At 35.0% G+C, this 20,396-nt stretch overlaps 1 protein-coding gene across 5 annotated transcripts in view; it reads right to left on the bottom strand.

Moving 5' to 3' along the window:
• NT5C2 (5'-nucleotidase, cytosolic II) overlaps positions 1–20,396 on the bottom strand; it is a 105,750-nt gene that overhangs the window by 21,725 nt on the left and 63,629 nt on the right. Inside the window, exon 1 of one of the 5 annotated variants that reach the window (XM_082408368.1) lies at positions 1,085–1,144. The exons of the other annotated variants lie outside the window; for them this stretch is intronic. The gene's annotated coding sequence lies outside the window, so the exon portion shown is untranslated. Of the gene's footprint in view, positions 1–1,084; positions 1,145–20,396 lie in introns of those variants that run through there. 5 annotated transcript variants of the gene reach the window in all.

Consider the following 20,396-nt stretch of genomic DNA (forward strand, 5'->3'; position numbering starts at 1 on the left):
ACTCTGACAACACTATCTATTTCACTAAGCTCTATATTAATCAGTAAGACCTACAAGGTATTGACATTTTCTCATAAGCTTCCTGGATAATCATTTCAGTAACACGAACTCCCAGGTCATTAAATCAGCTGCTAGAGAACTGTACAGTACAACCAGGGCTGGAGAAGCAGAATTGCAGCTGCACAGAGCATGAATCTAGATGTTTTGTTCTAAGTGTCCCTTGGGAATAATCACAATTTGTTCTGACCTGGTGGTAAAAATGACAATTCCTGAACCCTACAAAGTACCATCATGCCTTAGATAGATAGATAGATAGATAGATAGCAAAATTTCTTTTTTAATCAACCAGGCCCTTCAAAGCCAGCCTGGACATCTGCGGGGAATCATATATATCACCTCAGACTAGAGCTCTATATGCCTCTCCACAGCTGCAAAGGCTCTAATTACAATTTCTCTGGCAAAACTGGCAAGTAAATGATGCACAGCTTCAAACTCAGTTCTCACAACTGACTTTCCAAAACACTGCCAATAGCTTCAAGAGTAAACACAGCCTCACACATTCACTGCTTATTTCTTTTTCAAGAAGGTCCTCAGGCCTATTCTAATTTACCCAATATCCAAAGACAAAGGAAGAGGTTATTTTAAGGGCCAGAGTCCAAAAAAGAGGACTGCTTCAGGCACCAGGGCAGCACACAGTGTTCTCAGGTTACGTAACCAGACTATAAAGAGAACAACCAAAGCTTTGAAAGCTGAAGCTACTGAGAGCATTTAAAGATATTCTTTACTCCATAATCTGCGAGGGAAAAACATTTCTTCAAAAAATATCAACTGCATGTTGTGGGGATGAAAGTTGTGGGCTGTTTTGAGTAGATTTTGTTCATACAAGATAGAATCTGGATTAGAGGAGACAGTCCCTTTGGGTGAGCCGAAAACTTTCTGCAGGGAAGTCTGGAATTCTCATGCACTTTTTACCTTTGCCACCAAGACACACTGTGTAGTAGTTTATAGATTTTAGACAAAGGAAGGGCAAACCTCTACAGAGGTTCCAGCCTAGCAGAATGCTGCTGCCAAAATGAGAACTCACATGAGGCAGATGCAGATGCAGAGTGTGTCACTCCAGTCTTGAAGGAGTTACACTGGCACTCCTGTTAAAAAACAAAACAAAGCAACAAAACAAAACAAAAACAAAAACTGGTTTTAAAACTGTTGTGATGGGCTGGAACAGAGAGATACCATTTGGAAATTGGTATTAATAGGAGTTACTGCCTCCTATTTAGAAGCCTCTGACCATCACTTAAATTCATCTAATTAGCCATAGCAAAACAAGGGTATTGAAGATAAGCTTAAGTATTATACATTATTTAACTTTTCTGGTACCCTGAGCCTGGAATACAAGCCAAGTCTGATCCTGAAATGTTAAGTCAAAAGACAAACAGAAAAATAAATTTCTTTTGTCTTAGTTTATTTTTTCTAGCACATTTCAGGTTTATATGATAGAAACTGAATGCAACTGGTAAACAGCGTTTAAAATTGAACTATAGTAAGTGAAACAGACTAATAAAGGATACAAGAATAAACCAGAGCAGTCTCATCTTACTTTTAAGTACCCATTTAAACTAAGTCTACCTGTACCTATCTACCTACTTTTCTACCCTTCTAACACCTAAATTTGTAATCTTGATAAAGATGAAAACCAACCTCACCCTACTAAAAATCTAACCAGATGTCTAAATATGAAATAGAGGGTAAAAATTTTATTTTGATTCTGTGAGTGTATATTTGCCCTCAGTAAATGGAGTCATACTACTCTACTTTCATAAAGTTAAAGAAACTACCTAGTCTAGTAAGATAACTGACTTGAAGATACATAAATCCTTTCAAGATATTGATACTTTTAAGATATGAATTATGTTTAACTTTATAGGGCGTCATCTTTCCTAGAGACATTTAGGTTTTTGAAAACATATGGTTAGATTTCTCCAACTTCTGGATTTTTTGTGAAAGGGAGATGGTACTAAATAGAAGAGCAAAAATGACTAAATACAATGTTGAAAATTTCTAAAAACATTACAACTAGGAGAAACCAGCACTACCAATCACACTATGAAAAGCAAAAATCCAACCCAACCACTCAAGAATAGTTATTTGCTTTTATGCTATGAATGTGATCAACATCAATGTTCTCTATTTATTTAGGCTAAGTGATCTTAGCTCTCTGAGACTGTAACTAGGAAAGATAATAATTCACATTTTCATTAAGGAAACTTTAAATCTTTCCATTCCCATATAAACAGACACCAGAGGACTTTTTCTACTTTTCACAACTATTTGAAAACCCCAACACAATATCACAGACATAGTCAAAATTTTTCTCTCTAACCTAAGAGACCATAAATGATCTAAAAAAAGATATTGAAAAATTCTAAAAACTACCTCAATTTTAATTTACCTAAAATACAAAAGCTAGATACCATTTAACACTTTCAGTAATATAAAATAAAACCAACTCCCACATGGCTAGACATGTAAATAAGTAAACAAATAGAGTCTGGAAGACTGCCAGTCTCAATTTATTGCAAAAGCAAAATTAAATGGTAATTAAAAGATTTGTTTTAAAAATTACCAAGAGTACTAAAAGAATGTTTATTTTAAAATAAAATGAAAAAAATTACCTAACTCAAAATTTTCCCTCTGAGAACCTGTATGCTTACTAGGAATGTGTATTTCGGCTATTGTTTTCAACTTAAAAAGTGGAAAACTGAAAATTATTGAAATAACTTTAAAAATTCTCTTTAACCAAAGAAGCTGCTTGTAATTAAAAAAAAAAGAAAGAAATAGCTAGTATATAATTTTTCCCCCAAATAAGAACAGATCATCACACTCAAATGCCTGTACTAAAGTTAGAATAATGTAACAGACATTTGGATGCCTACTGTCTACAGGTACTAGATGCTAAGAACAGAAAACAAAATAACTCATGGTCTTTGGCCTGAAGGAGCTTGTCATGCGCTACAGGGATATACAATTAGATATTTATAATAAATTTTAGAAGATCCACAATACAATGTGACTAAGGAGGTACAGAGGGACAGAAACGGGGCCAATTAACCCAGCCCAAGAAGTCTTCTTAAAAAATATGTATGGGACTTACCTGGTGGCGCAGTGGTTAAGAATCCGCCTGCCAGTGGAGGGGACATGGGTTCAAGACCTGGTCCAGGAAGATCCCACATGCCGTGGAACAACTGAGCCCATGTGCCACAACTACTGAGCCTGTGCTCTAGAGCCCGCGAGCCACAACTACTGAGCCCGAGTGCCACAACTACTGAAGCCTGCGCACCTAGAGCCCGTGCTCTGCAACGAGAAGCCAATGCAATGAGAAGCCCGCGCACTGCAATGAAGAGTAGCCCCTGCTCGCCGCAACTAGAGAAAGCCCTCGTGCAGCAACAAAGACCCAACACAGCCAAAAACAAAATAAATAAATAAATCTATTAAAAATATATATATATATATGTATCATTTACTCAGGCTTATACGGATAATTCATTTTTATAACCAGCATCTCAAGGTACTATAAGGTTTACCAAACTTTCTGAAACTCAGATTCAGGTAATATGTTCCAAACACCTCTATCACAGTCAGGCAAGTTAATTAATGTGAGAAATGGTCTAAGTGTTGGTACATGTCTTGGCCTAAAGGGGGAAGTAGCTGTCAGATGTAGCTGACTCCCCGGTGGGAATGAGAGCCAATTGTTGCCATTTATGTGATAACAACCAGCCCAGATTTTTATACTTGGAATCTCCCAATTTTTAACTACTGACTCAATTTAAAAAACCAACAAACTCCATTTGAGCCAAACTATGGGTCTGTGGTCTGAGGTGTGCCCATGGGCCACTGGTGTGCAACCTCTAATGTATACTTTAGATTAGATACTTCCACATAAGTTCTCCATCTAACTGAAATGGTTTGACTGTCCTCTTCAAAGAGCCTTTTTTTTTTTTTTTGCTGTGCCGCACAGCTTGTGGGATCTTATTGATACTTCCCTGACCAGGGATCGAACCCAGGCCCTCAGCAGTAAGAGCACGGAGTCCTAACCACTGGACTGCCAGGGAATTCCCCTCCTCAAAAAGTCTTAAAGAAATAGAATTTAAGTACTTAATGAATTGGAAATCCAGGTGGAAAAATTCATTCTTCAACAACCACAGAGTATCCTAGATAATGTTGTTGTTCTATTCACCTCAAGGAAAAATTGAGGCGGTGGATAAAAAAAATTTAGGAAATAAAGGAACCGTTATGTAGTCACTTAATTTGGTCCCCTACCACAATGCTGTAACAATTATGCCATAACAATTGTAATTATCTGAATCTGATTCTTTCATATGACTGTGAAATCAAACAAATGTTCCCAGTGATTTAAAGAATCACAATCACCTCATGATCTGCCTAGGTAACCAACTATTAGAGTTCCCTGACCCAGCAGGTTTTATCCATTACGTTTAACCTAAATCTTCCCTACACAGCTTAACTCTATAATCATTTGTCTTGTTCTCAGTGGCCATTATCCCCATGATAAAGCAAACATTCAGAGAATGTGTAAGCAGAAAAGAAATAATGAATCAAAGATAGCTATTATGTTAGGACTATTTTGAAAACAAGTTTATCCATGTTGAAAATGGCATGGGATATTAAAACAAAAAAGATTCATTTTAGTAATTTTACTGATGCAACTAATATTACATGACATTTAATCACACAAAAAATCTGGCTTACATTTGAATGCTTTTATGCCTAGCAATGGAAAACAAAGACCATAAACACTGGTAATGAATTATTTCTATCACTCACTGTGTAATATGGAGGACATGGAATTGGGTTTTATTAAGAAATCATTTGAATTTCCTAATGATCTAGAAACAAACCATATATTACTGCAATTCAGAGGATGAATCTAAAATTAGTGAAAACTCTACTGGGATACAGAAATGACATAAAGGAAATCAAAGCTTAGAAACTAAGTGTAGATAAATAAATAAATAGGCTGCCTAAAAGTAATGTATAAACCTAACACAGGTAATATATAATATAAATATATATCTAAAAATAACAGCCTTGAGAGTATTTATCTCAACTAATACAAAGAACTTTAATCCCCAAGAAGATAATACACTGGAGTATTATTTCTTTTTTAATTCTTCCCTAACATACAGAGACCACTTCAAAAGTATGCTTGGCTGGGGAAATCGTATTTCATTTCTTGAGGGAGGTAGTGTAAGAAATTCTTAAGTTTAAGAAAAAGCAGTAAGAGGAGCTAAAATAAAGATTATATTCTCAAATGGAAATGAAAAGACTAAAAAGAGACCTTAAAATTTAAACGCCCTTTTAAAAATAAAATCACTTTGTTGGTATTTGGTCAGTTTTCCCCACCTGATTTTTAAATTTAACTTTATTAAGGATATTTTTTAATTATACACAAAAGTAGATAGAATATTAAATGAGCTACTTTAAACCCATTAACAATTATCACTATTTTGGATTCTTGTTTCCTCTACCCTCGCTGATTTATTCTTTCCCAATTGAGTAATTTTATCAGATGAAAAAGTTTTTTAACTGATCGATAACAGAATATTTAAATAGCACACAAGTATCATATATATGCACCTACAGAATTATTTCATTACCTAGATCAGGTGATCCTTTAATTAAACTGCTTAAAAATCCTTCCCATTTAGAGGCCAATGTAATACCAGAATAGTCTTTTTATCAGCAATAAGTTATAATAAAAGCCTTCCAAATTAAGGATTGCTCAGAAATATTTTAACTATACTATGGCTATCAATTTTATAGTCTTGATGAGAAAACCAGTTCTACCAAAAGCACTGATCTTCTGGCATGATAGTACTGGCTTAGTACTACCATGCATTAAAACTCTTAGGAGGGACTTCGCTGGTGGCCCAGTAGTTAAGAATCTGCCTGCCAGTGAAGGGGACATGGGTTTGATCCCTGATCTGGGAAGATCCCACATGCCGCGGAGCAACTAAGCCTGTGCGCCACAACTACTGAGCCTGCGCTCTAAAGCCCATGAGCCAAGACTACTGAGCCTGCTGCCAAAACTACTAAAGCCCGCGCTCCTAGAGCCCGTGATCCGCAACAAGAGAAGCCACAGCAAGGAGAAGCCCGCGCACCAAAACAAAGAGAAGTCCGGCTCGCCGCAATTAGAGAAAACCTGCGGCCCTCCCTGCAACCAAAAAAAAAAAAAAAAAACTCTTAGGAAATCAGAGTTAACACATAGGCTGATATGTTGGGCTAAAGAAAACAGAAGTGTAAACATGTGAGAAAATTTTTATATTAGGGATGCCATCAAAAATAGCTTAGTTAAAAAGAGGATAGCTTTGTTCAGTTAAAGAAACAAACTAATAAAGAAGTATTTCTACCTAAGGATCAATGAATCTATTCCTAAGTAAGTTCTCTCTAAATGACAACTACCCCAAAACAACAGAAAAATAAACCAAAAACCTCCAAAACAGAACAATCCTGAAGTGAAAACAATCAAACTGTATTATGCCTTTTATTTTTTCCCCACCCTCTCCCCAAATAATACCTTTTAAAAGCAAATGTAATAAAATTTACCATCCAAGTGAGCCTTCTCCCATTCAAAATAATCACTTCTGAGGTAATATATATTGATACTTATTCCAGTAATGCAATCATTACTCAAAACATATCTGAAATTCTTCTTTCAAAATTACTTTCAGAGTCAACAGCACACTGTTCTAGATATATATCCTCCCTGGTGGCATATTTTCATCAACAGATGATGAATTTAATTTAAGGTGTGGGGGGCAGTTATTGAAAGCAACCAGCGACTAAGAGGGGAATTCGAGAAGGGTTAAAAAACAGGTGTGACTACTTGAAGTAATGAAGCAGGTTTTCTTGTGGGTTTATAAACTGGCTGTGGAAACAATTCCAAAGGAATTCCTAAAATTCTAAGAAATGACAGAGGTATTGCAGTAAGTTTTCCCTAATAAGGTGACTTTATGAAGGATAATATCTATTTGGCAGCATATTTTCTTATGGGCTTTCTTTTATAAAATTAGTCTTTTGACCCATTTTATATGTGTTTAATTTTGCAAGTCACCTCAAATCTCTTTTGAGGATTTACATAAAAGTAAACTTTATTGCTTTATAGGTAGCAAACCTTCCAGCTATGTAAACCCATTCAACCATAGGCCTGTGAAGTTCAGCTTATTCTAACTGGATCCTTGATACAAATCACTGATTGGACTCGAATACTAAATTATCACTTTTCATCTTCACAATTCTCTTTTTTGGGTTGAGTCCTTATAATATATTCTAATTAGATTTTTATTTTGCTTAGTTTTATGAGGCTGTTTTCCAATTTACTTTTATTGGTAATTTTATCAACCACCATCCCTGTTTTTTTCTTTTATGGAAAGGGATCATCTCTTTTTGAAAAGGTTTCCCCCCCTTTTATCTGTTACCCTAGTTTCTCTGTTCACTCAGCTTATCCTCTTATTCTACTGTTTCAGAAAAACAAGAAACAAAAAACCCATTCAAAAGTTCTTTTAAGAAAAAAGATCTAAAAAATAAAAAAAAAAAAAGAAAAAGATCACTAAGGGGGGATAATGAATGCATTTCACTTACCGAACTACACCTATTTTTATATTCCTTTAATCTTCAACTGTGAACATTAGATCCATTCACAAACTGATAAACCCCTCAAGAATAAGTCAGAGGACACACAGGTTAATAACCTTCACTGACTTGTACGCCATCATTCACTAACACAAAAACCTCCTGCACATAGACAATCTGTTTGGAGGGCTGTGGAGTACGGTAATGTGCAAGTTCTACATTTTCCAAGTTATGAGAAGGATGCTCTGACTACTATCTCATGACCTAGGACAATGAGAATTTCTCTGGCCTTTTTGATTATCTTCCTTTTGGTTATCTTCCTTGGTTTGTACAAAAAACTTTTCAGGAAATGCATTCCTTTAAGAGACCCTGTTGTCATACTAAGAACTTCAAACAGATCCATCCAGTTTATACACTATCCACAGTAAGTTCAATTCAGCTGATGTTCCATATTAATTTAATTCATCACTATTGCAAGGAGCCTCATCTTTCTTTAAGGAGAGATGTTGAAGCAGAGACATAAAAGTTTACATTGTCATATGTTTCATTTTTTTAAAAAGTGTTCTTGGGACTTCCCTGGTGGCACAGTATTTGGGAATCCGCCTGCCAATGCAGGGGACACGGGTTTGAGCCCTGGTCTGGGAAGATCCCACATGCCATGGAGCAACTAAGCCCGTGCACCACAACTACTGAAGCTCGCAGGCCTAGAGCCCGTGCTCCTCAACAAGAGAAGCAGCCACCTCAATGAGAAGCCCACGCACCACAACGAAGAGTAGCCCCCACTCACCGCAACTAGAAAAAGCCCGTGTGCAGCAACGAAGACCCAACGCAGCCAAAATTAAATAAATAAAATTTAAAAAATATATATAGAAATAAAAAAATAAAAATAAGTGTTCTCTCTGCATATATGGTCAAATGATTTTTGACAAGAATGTCTAGCCTATTCAGCAAGGAAAGAGCAATCTTTTCAACGGTGTTGAGAAAACTAGATGTCCACATGTGAAAGAATGAAGTTAGACCCTTACCTTATAACCACACACAAAAATTAACTCAAAATGGATCAAAGATCTAAATATTAAGAGCTAAAAACATAAAACACTTAGAACATTTTCATTATATTGGATTTACCAATATAATGAAATATTTCATTACATTTCAATGTATTTCATTATATTTCATTACATTGGATTTGGCAATGACCTCTTGGATGTGAAATCAGCAAAACCACAGGCAACAGAAGAAAAAATAGATAAATTAGACTTCATCAAAATTAAAAACTTTTCTGCTTCAAAAGACACTATCAAGAGAGTGAAAAAACAACACACAGAATGAGAGACAATATTTGCAAATCATATACCTGAAAAGGGATTAACATCTAGAATATTTAAAGAGCTCCTGCAACTCAACAACTACAACAAAACAAACAACCCATTTAAAAACTGGACAAAGGACTTTAAATAGATATTTCTCCAAATAAGATATACAAATGGCTAATAGGCACATGAAAGATGCTCAACATCACCAGCCATTAGGGAAATGTAAATCAAAAACCATAATGAGATACCACTTCACACCCATTAGGAAGACTATTATCAAAACAAAAACAACAACAAAAACCTGAAAATAACAAGTGTTGGCCAGGATATGGAGAAATTGGAACCCTCCTGCATGGCTGATGGGACTGTAAAATGGTGCAGCCACTGTGCAAAACAGTGTGGCAGTCCCTCAAAAAGTTAAACATAGAATTACCATGTGATCCAGCAATTCCATTCCAGGGTATAGACCTAGAAAAACTGAAAGCAAGGACTTAAGCAGACACTTGTACACCAATGTTCATAGCAGCATTAGTCACAGTGGCCAAAAGGTGGAAGCATTCAAAGTATCCACTGACAGATGATGGATAAACAAAATGTGTTATATAAATATAATGGAATATTATTCAGCCTTAGAAAGGAATGAAATTCTGAGATATGCTACAACATGGATGAAATTTGAAAACATTATGACAAGACATATAAGCCAGACATAAAAAGACAAATATTCTATGACTCTACTATTTATATGAAATATACAGAATAGGTAAATTCACAGAGACAGAAAGTATACTAGAGGTTATAGGGACCGAAGGGAAGAGGAAATGGGGAGTTATTGCTTAATGGGTACAGAGTTTCTGTTTGGGATGATGAAAAAGTTCTGGAAATGGATAGTGGTGAAGGTTGCACAACACTGTGGATGTATTTAATGTCACTCAATTATACGCTTAAAAATGAAGAAATAGTAAATTTTATGTTATGAATATTTTACCACAAAAAAAAAAGGGAAGAAAAAAGTGCTCTACCTTGTTTGAGATGTCTTCAGTGACAGTACACCAATACTATATAATACTTGTTACTTTAATTGTTTTTCCTCACCCCTTTAAATGCCTCTAATGCCAATAAGTTTGGTAGGAATATACAATTGCTGACAGAAACATGATCTGAGTGCTCTGGACTTTAGTCCAAGTAAATACACCATGCAAAAAAATGTTCATTTAAATGTCAAGTGAATTGAGTCAATTCCAGTTAACAATAAAACAAGATCAGAGTGCATCTACTATGCCTGAGAGGATAGGATGAGAGATCAAAAGTCCTGAGATGCTTCTGCTAGTAGCAGATTTACCAAAACCAAGGACTAGTTTCTCTTAATTTCTTCCTTGATATTCCTAATAGCTTTATTCTATCTTCTCTCCCCACTTTAGGCTTGTTAATGAGAAGTGCTTAGCTTTGGCATAATTAAATTTCATCCCCAGCGGCTAATGACATGGCCTAGAAAGGAGAGGAGGACAGAAAAATTCAAAAGGAGTCTAAAATATATTTTCAATCCCTCCCAAGATTTTTTAATTGAAAATAAGCATAATTTTATAATTCTAAAAATAGAATACAGTATTTATACAGTACTCTTAAGGCTTCATTCCTTTAAGATTGCTTCTAAAAATTAAAGAAAGAAAAACTGCGTAAAACTATAGTAGTCCCCCCTTTATCTTTGGTGAATTCGTTCCAAGAGCCCCGGTGGATGCCTGAAACCGTAGACAGTACCAAACCTTACATATACTATGTTTTTTCCTATACATACATATCTCTGATAAAGCTTAATTTATAAATTAGGCACAGTAAGAGATGAACAATCATAACTAATAATAAAATAGAATAATTATAACAATATACTGTAATAAAAGTTATGCACACTCTCTCAAAATATCTTATTGTACATATTTAATGCCTTTTCCATCTTAACTAAGCACTCATCACACAAACGGTGGCCAGACTTTTGTAGTTTGAGGTGACAGCAGAACTAGCACGAGTTTCTATTTCCTTCTTCACAATTTCGCAAATATTCATTCTTACTGTAGATCTCAGTAACCTCAGCATGATTGTTTTCTTTCCTTATGAAGTTGAGAACTTTCACTTTTTCACTCAAAGGAAGCATTTAAAGGCTTCTCTTCAGCAAATATGAATTGCCAGCATCACTACTCTTGCTCTTTGGGGCCATTAATAAAAAAAAAAATAAAGGTCACTTGAACACAAGCATTGTGATATCATGACAGTTGAGCTAATAACTGAGAGGGCTATTAGATGACTAACAGGGAGGATACACGGGACAAAGGGATGATTCACATTCTGGGTGGGATGGAGCAGGAAGGTGCGAGATTCCATCGTGCTACTCAGAACAGCGTGCAATTTAAAACTTATGAATTGCTTATTTCTGGAATATTCCATTAAAAAAAATTTTTTTTTCTGACCACAGTTGACTGTGGGTAAATGAAACCATGGAAAGTGAAAGTGTAGGTAAGAGGCAACTACTATATCTGCAGTCTAAGAATGAGGATTACATTTAAATAGATACAAGAGCAAGATGGATTTCGCCCTAGGGAGAATTCCTATTTTGGGAACAAAACGAAGGATGATCTTTTATGCTTAAGAGTTTTTTTCTCTTATTAAGTTATCATCTAGAGGTAAGTAAATAATTTCTATACCTCTGATAGCTGGGAGCAGCATGAGAAATGGAAACTGACCTGGGTTTAAATTTTAGCTATGAGTCTTAAGCCAATGTACAAGCTACATACAGGTCAATTTACCTGTTGACTTGGTGGCCTTATATGTAAAATGGAGCTAGTAATCCCTACTTCAGAGGGTTGATATGAGGATTAAAAGCTATGCTGTACATAAAGTACATTTTCTAGCTCATAATAATACATGCTTAATAAATGTTTATTCTCTTCCTCCTGACAATTTTTCAGAAAAGATGGGGGAGACTAGACACTGCCCATGGCATCCACTATTTCTGAAATGGTAACAGAAATAAGGAACTTATTACTGGACTTAAATGGCTCAGAACCTGAAGGTGTTGAAGTTGGTAAAATATTGGAATGTGTCTCTTTGGGATCTTTGAGCCCAAGAGGGGAAACAAACAAACAAACAAAACAAACAAACAAAAAAACCACCAGACTTCTTAATTGAAAAAAGAAAAATCAAGATGATTTCCTAAATGAACCAAGTTAGAAATAGTAATACATTGTCATAATCCTAAACCAAGAGTCACTCTGTATTTGTGAAGGGCATTAAGTAAATATTAACAAATCTTCCCCCCACCCAAAAATGTTGTACTACTCTCCCTTAGGGTAAAACCTTCCGAAAACTTAACAATTCTACATATATAATTTTGATGTTAATTCCATGGAACTTACTGCATGTTTAAGTCTTTCATGCACCTGCAAAGGTCAACTAGTTCTTTCCACTTAAAAGAGTCTTATTGTTTCAAAAAAGCAAATAACTCCCCTTGCATTTATTAGAAGCATATCAGTGATATCTTTGTCATAAAGTAAAATTTTTTAATTTAAGTAAGGATCCTTTCTCAGAAATCTATTCCTTCAGCATGATCCTGCTAAGAAATAACCCTTCACTGAAAACACTGCTTTATTTCTACGGAAACATAATCTGATGCCAAATACCCCGTCATTAAAAATTTACTCAGAAAAGAACTTTAACTTTCTGTTAAGTTTGTGATCATTTGCAATACTTAAGAAGAAAATTCAAAAGAATGATTAAATATTCCACTACCATCTGTTTAGCACTCCAGGTTTTCCCACAAGATATAGGAGTACAAATGAGTTTAATATTGACACTTTTCTCCTTAGAGTTTCCCTACACTCAAGTTCAGTATATTAATATTTTGGTATCACCAGTCAGAGCAAGAAAACTACTTTCATTGCATTTATCATTTTATATACATTATTCCATTCAAACCTTATACCAATAGTTTATCCCTATACTCACTCTTTCCTTCTTTTTGGATTAAATGAAGGAACTGAGACTCAGGGAGGCTAAGTAACATGTTGGTGGCCAAGAGCTAGTACAAGGTAGAGCTGGGATCCAAACCCAAGTCTATCACACTCTGAGGTTTCTTCTTCTTCTCCAACCACATAAGCCTCTAAGGTAAAGATGAAAAACAAGACTGGGCCTAAACTCAGAGTGTTATGGGACTTATCCCTCAAAACAGAAAGAGGGTTATTCTGGCTTTTTTTTTTTAATCACTTTTTTATACCCAGATTACTCTCACTTAACAGCTACTGACTAGCATTTTGCTTGTTAAAGAAACCACATTTTGTAGATTAGCAGTCTGTCAGAAAGTGATGATCTGTAACTGTGAGGAGGTGATGTAAGTACATTATGTCACTCATTTAATCACGAAAGATTTTCTTATTTGAAACCTCAGCAATAAATTTCTGGGTATAATATTATAAAACTAAGTAACAGAATACTAAGAGTAATGGAAACCACAGGTCTTTTTATGCCTATATGCCACTTGAAAAATAAACAAGCACTAAACCTTAAAAACTCCAATCCTCCTTTTGTTTTCTATTTTCACTCTTCTGTCCACTCTTAGTAACAACAAATTCAGCAACATAACATTTTTAGGAGTCCTCTATGCAAACAAAATCAAAGAAACAAAATTCACAAATAGTATAGATTGGTCCCTTCATTCTGTGGAGAGGGAGTAATTGGGTTAAAAACAACTTTCTTGCTCTCTGACAAGTCCAAAGACCTAATCTTAGGTCGACTATCAAGACCTTTTTTGGCTTGATTTGTCCTGGAGAATGCACTTACAAGTCTGATCCATCTGTCTGTCCCACTTAAGCACAAAAAGGCTAAAGATCACTCTCAGAAAAAGACCACAAACAAATTCTGAGGTCTAGAAAGGACCTACACTAGGGCAACTTAATAAAATAGGAAACCAGAGCACTCAACAGGTCTAATTAAGGGGAAGAGAAGCCAAGGGAAAAGAAAAACACTTATCTGCAGAGGAAGCCAAAAATGCAAAGGACCAGTTTCTAATATACATCATGTGGAAAGAATGTTGATAAAGTAATTGGGGTGAGAGAGGAATTATAAATAGGCCTAATAGGTACTTTTTATTTAAAACTTAGTCCACCATTAGTCAGTGGCAAAGCTAATATACAAGACTAAGTATGACCTAGATTCTAAACATTGACTTTCATATATAAACTCATCTGTACTTAGTAGAAAAACTGGTTATACCATAATTAACGTACATAATCCCATTAGAGAAATAAAGTGTTAATCTACAGTATTACAGAGATGGAGCTAAATAAATACGAATACTGGCATTAATTCTCTAGGCAGATTTCAGGATTAAAACTGATTTAGGTCCAAAAGTTTTTTGTTTGGGAGTTTTAATTTTTATCTTATATAAAAATGTCAATCTTACATAGATATCCTGCAAATAAACTAATAAAAACAAAAATGTATAGCTTGCTTTAATTATAGGGATAGCTGATGATAAAGGGATCTTCTCTAAAAAACTGTGCTATGAGGCTGACATTCAGATCAGATGAAGATAATGAGGTTCCCATCAGAATGGATTTGATACTGAGCACTGTGATTCACTTCATTCAGGGGAATAAATGTACCAAACTGTAAGCAAAATCATAAAATTTTTAAAAATTAATATAAGTAAGGCCATCAATTTCTCTTTTAATAAACTAAACAAACAAACAAACAAACAAAAAACGCCACAACTTAACTTCATTCTACCAAAGGTCCATATAATTTACTTTTGGAAAATTACAAGTTTGGAATAATTATATACATACAGCTTAACATTCTTAGAGTCCATGTATGTATTCTTGCCTCAATTATCCTCTTCCTTATTTATTAATGACAAATCAAAGTTTTAAATGATTATTCATCACTAAATCTATCAACCCCAACATTTGACATGAAGAACATGAGGATTATTCAAAGCCAATTTTCTTACCTATCAATATGAATTAAAGGTGAAAAATCAGAGCTAACCCAAACCATGACACCCCTCCTCCCAAAGAAGGTCTCCTGTGGCCATTTTCTAGACCAAAAACAGAACTGTATCCTTATGAAAATAGCTTAAGTCTCCACAATTAGACCCCATTCCCAACACTTTCTATGAAAAAGACATGTATATTTCAAACATTTGTAAACAGGGGAAAAGAAACTTTGAGAAAACCTATGTAACTGTTTTCTGAGAAGAAATTTAGGCAAAGTTTACAGCGTGATAAGGTAGGACCTGAGCTGGTAACCACCCTCTCTCACTGAATGTACCAATCCAAAACATGACTGCCATTTGAGATGTGATGTCCTATCCAGACACTTCAGAAGCATCAATCCTAGTCTTACTATCAATTTCACTACATTCTAACTCTGAAAACTAGTAATCCATCTATGCTGTAAATGATAACTCTGTATCACTCAAAATATTGTTTGCCAGAATAGCCAATTCATAGATTATGCTAATAGCAATTTTAGAGCATATCTAATAATTTCATTTCATATAAAATGAACATTTATTGGCTTGTTCCTTCCCCCAATAAAAAAAAGCAAATGGTTATTGAATGTCTTCTCTAGTTAGGAATAGTATACAAGAGAGTAGCTATTTATTGTAACTGCTACTATTTATTAAGCACTTAATATACACTGAAATTATACTGAAAAAAAGGGTAAAACAACCAATTCCCTAATCCCCCGAACTCTGAAGTCAAAATATACAGGGGGAAAAAAATTGAAAGAAAGTGCATTGTGCCACATTTCATTCTGCACAAAGAATCAGCATTTTCCAGTAACACCTGAAGCAAGAAAGTAGGCCAACAACATAAAAAATGTTAACGGTGCTAAGAGTTAGAATACAGAAGCAAAACAATCAAACTTAAAAATTATCATCAGAAATAAAAATGGTTAATGCCTAGGTCCTAATAAAAAATATAAACCAAATAAAGATAATGATGTCTGGAATATCTGGATAATACTTTATTAATTTTATAAGTAACTACCTTTTTTTTTTAACTACTGTTTTTACAGTTAACAATTATCATAAAAGCAGGTTGTAACCTCAGAGTTATAAATAATTACTTTAAAATCACCTTGGGGCTTCCATGGTGGCACAGTGGTTGAGAATCCGCCTACTAATGCAGGGGACACAGGTTCGAGCCCTGGTCTGGGAGGATCCCACATGCGGCGGAGCAACTGGGCCCGTGAGCCACAATTACTGAGCCTGCGCATCTGGAGCCTGTGCTCCGCAACAAGAGAGGCCGCGATAGTGAGAGGCCCGCGCACCGTGATGAAGAGTGGCCCCCGCTTGCCGCAACTAGAGAAAGCCCTCGCACAGAAACGAAGACCCAACACAACCATAAATAAATAAATAAAATTTAAAATCACCTTTAAATTTAAATCTTCCTCATCCTCATGCACTCACTGAAACCAAAAGGTGGTTCTTTGGGGGAGGACTGATAACATAGATAAACCTCTGGCTAGATTGCTGAAGGAAAAAAAAAAAAAAAAGGCACAAATTACCAGTATCAGGAATGAAAACAGGAACATTACTACAGATCCTACAGACATCAAAAGAATAATAAAAAAAATTATGAATAATTTGATGCCAATAAATTTTAAACTTAGATGAAATGGCACAAATTATCAAAATTAATCCAAGAAGAAATAGAAACTGACTTGCCCTATATCTATGTTTAAAAGTTGAATGTAGGGCTTCCCTGGTGGCACAGTGGTTGAGAATCTGCCTGCTAATGCAGGGGACATGGGTTTGAGCCCTGGTCTGGGAAGATCCCACATGCCACAGAGCAACTAGGCCCATGAGCCACAACTACTGAGCCTGCGCCTCTGGAGCCTGTGCTCCGCAACAAGAGAGGCCATGATAGTGACAGGCCCGCGCACTGCGATGAAGAGTAGCCCCCACTTGCCACAACTAGAGAAAGCCCTTGCACAGAAACGAAGACCCAACACAGCCAAAAATTAATTAATTAATTTAAAAAAAAAAAAAAAAAGCTTCTTTCCTTCTGCCCCCCCTAAAAAAAAAAAAAAAAGTTGAATGTATAATTTGAAACCTTCCCACAAAAAGATAACTCCAGGCCTACATGGTTTCACTCCTATCAAATATTTAAGGAAAAAATAATACCAATCCTACCCAAGATTTCCAAAAATAAGAAAATGAAATGGGGGAATTCCCTGGCAGTCCAGTGGTTAGGACTCTGTGCTCTTACTGAGGAGGGCCCAGGTTCGATCCCTGGTTGGGGAACTAAAATCCCACAAGCTGCGAGGCACTGCCAAAATGCAAACAAACAAAAAAAAAAAAGAAAAGAAAAAGGGAAAGCGAAATGGTTTCCAACTCAGTATATGAGGTCAGCATTAACCTAAACCAAAATTAGACAGACATTACAAGAAAACTATCAACTAATAACCCTCACGAACAGAATGCAAAAATCCTCAACAAAATATTGGCAAATCAAATTTGCCAATAAAAAAAAAAAAAAGGTACATGACCAAGAAGGATTTATTCCAGGAATGCAAAATTGGTTTAACATTCAGAAATCAATCAATGCCATTCACCCTTTTAACAGACTAAAATAGAAAAACCATATGATCATCTCAATTGAGGCAGAAAAATATTTGATGAAATTTGGCACCCATTCATGTTAAAAAAAAAAAAAAACTCTCAGAAAACTAAGAATAAAAGGGAACTTCCTCAACCTAACAAAAATCATCTACAAAAAACCTGCAACCAACATCATACTTAATAGTGAAAAACTAAACATTCTCTCCTTAAGATCAAGAACACCCAAGGAGGTCAATTCTCAACACCTCTATTCAACATGGTATTATGGTTTTAGTCAGTGCAATGGGGCCAAATTTTTTTTTAATAAGCTATATATAGATTGGAAAGGAAAAAGTAAATTATTTGCAGACCATATGATCATATATGTAGATAATTCTAAGGAATCTACAAAAGAGCTCCTAGAACTATTGAATAATAAACAAATTAAGCAAGTCACAGGACACAAAAATAAGCTGCATTTCCAAATGAAAATGACAAAAAAATAGAAAATGAAGTTTAAAACACCATTTACAACTACATAAAAATATGAAATACTTAACAAATGAATTTGACAAAATATGTATAAGACCTTTACACCAATTATCACAAAAAAAATTGCTAAAAGATAAGAAAGAAGATTAGGTAAATGGAATGATGTATTAACGTTCATGGGCTGGAAGATTCTATGTAGTTAAGATGTCAATTTTCCACAAAGGGAACAAGGGATCAAGACAATCCTAATCAAGATCCCACCGGGCTGTTTTGAAAAAGTGATAAGCTTATTCTAAAATTTATACAGTAATGTGAAGGACCTAGAATATCAAAACAATTCGAGAAAAGAATAAAGTTAGAGGACTTAACACTACCTGACTTCAAGACTAACTATAAAACCCACAATAATCAATCAAGACCATGTGATATTCACTTAGACCAATGGAATAGAATGTCAATAGACATACCAACACATATTGGTCAATATATTCAGAAGGTATATATCTGACAAAGGACCAGTATTCAGAATATATAAAGAACTTCTATAGCTTGAAAATAAAAAGACAAACAACCCAATTAAACCATGCACATTGGAACAGGCACTTCACAAAAGAAATACAAATAGCTAATAAGTACATGAAGATTTTCAACATCACTAGTTAACAGAGAAATACGAAGTAAAATCACAGTGAAATAACACTACATATTCACTATAATGGCTAAATTCAAAGGACTGACAATGTCAAGTGTAAACAAGGAGTGAAGCAACTAGAAATCGCATGTTTGCCGAGTAGAAATTTAAAACGGTATCACTACTTTGAAAAACCATTTGTCAGTTCCCTACAAGGTAAACATAATCTGGCAATTACACTCCTAAGTATTTTCCCAGGAAAGAAATAAAAATATATATCCACAAAAAGACTTGTACACCACCAATGTTCTTAACAGTTTTACTCACAATAGCCCCAAACTGGAAACAACCCAAATGCTCATCAACAGATAAAAGGATAAACAAATTGCAGTATAAAAACAAAGGACTACTACTTGGCCTCCCCTCCAAAAAAAAAAGTAAAGTTTAAAGAGAAAGGAGAATTTCATAATTTTGACTGGTTAACATCCCTAGTAGTAAGACCTATCAACATTATGTACCCCTGGTATCATGCTCTAAGAAGGGCACATCACTTCTGTGGTATTCTTCCCAAATATGCATAATACTTCAATCTATTCATGAAGAAACATCAGACAAACCCGAATTGTGAAATATGCTACAAAAATACCTAACCAGTACTCTTTAAAGTGTCAAAGCAATGAAAGACGTAGGAAGTGTCACAGAAGAGACAACGGATATATGACAACTAAATGCAATGTGAGATTCTGGTTTGGATCTTGGATTGGAATAAAGGACTTTAGTGTAAAAACTGAATAAAGTCTATAGTTCAATTAACAGTACTGTACTAATGTTAATTTCTTAGTTTTTATAATTGTACTACAGTCAACCATGGTCAAGTAAGATGTTACTATTAGGAGAGACTAAAGGCAAACTCTTATTTTTGCAGCTCTTCCAAAGGTCTAAAAATATTTGAAAATAAAAAGTTTAAAAAGTTAGGGGTAAAAAAAGAATGAACTGCCTACTGACAGACACACATGAATAAATCACGAAAAAAATTATGCTAAGCAAAAGAAGCCAGAAACAAGAGTACATTAGAATATGATTCCATTTACATGAAATTCTGGAAAGGTAAAATTAATCTGTAGTGACAAAAAGCTCTGAGGCAAAGAGTGGGGCCGGAGAGAGAAGTAACTTCAAAAAGGCAGTGAGGGAACTTTCTGGAGTGATGGAAATATTCTATATCTTGATTGTGGCAGTGGTTACACAGGTGTATACATTTTATCAAACTCAATCTATATACTTAAAATGCATGTATTTTATTGTATGTAACTTATTCCTCAATACAGTTTATTAAAATTTTAAAAATAAGTTCATATTTGAAAGTATTTAACTTGAATTATTAGTGTATATTTTATACTGGGTAAACTAAAATACTATGATTGATTCTTAAACTGATATATTAAAACTTATGCACCCAAATTGTTCATTCAATAAATATTTACTGGGCAACTACTATATGTCAGGCTTTAGGCAACACAAAGGATATAAATGTGAAAAAGAAAGCCCTTACCCTTGAGGAATTCACAGGCCAAAGGGGAGGCATGCAAATGAACAAAAGCTGCAAGTGACATACAAATTGCTCTGGGGAATGATATAGCAAGGTGTCAGGATTGCACAGAGAAGGCAATGTCTCAGAAAAGTCTTCAGAAAGAATACAGGCCCTTTCCAT

The sequence above is a fragment of the Balaenoptera borealis genome (assembly GCF_965194805.1).
Source record: "Balaenoptera borealis genome assembly, chromosome: 10".
Classification (NCBI taxonomy): Eukaryota; Metazoa; Chordata; class Mammalia; order Artiodactyla; family Balaenopteridae; genus Balaenoptera; species Balaenoptera borealis.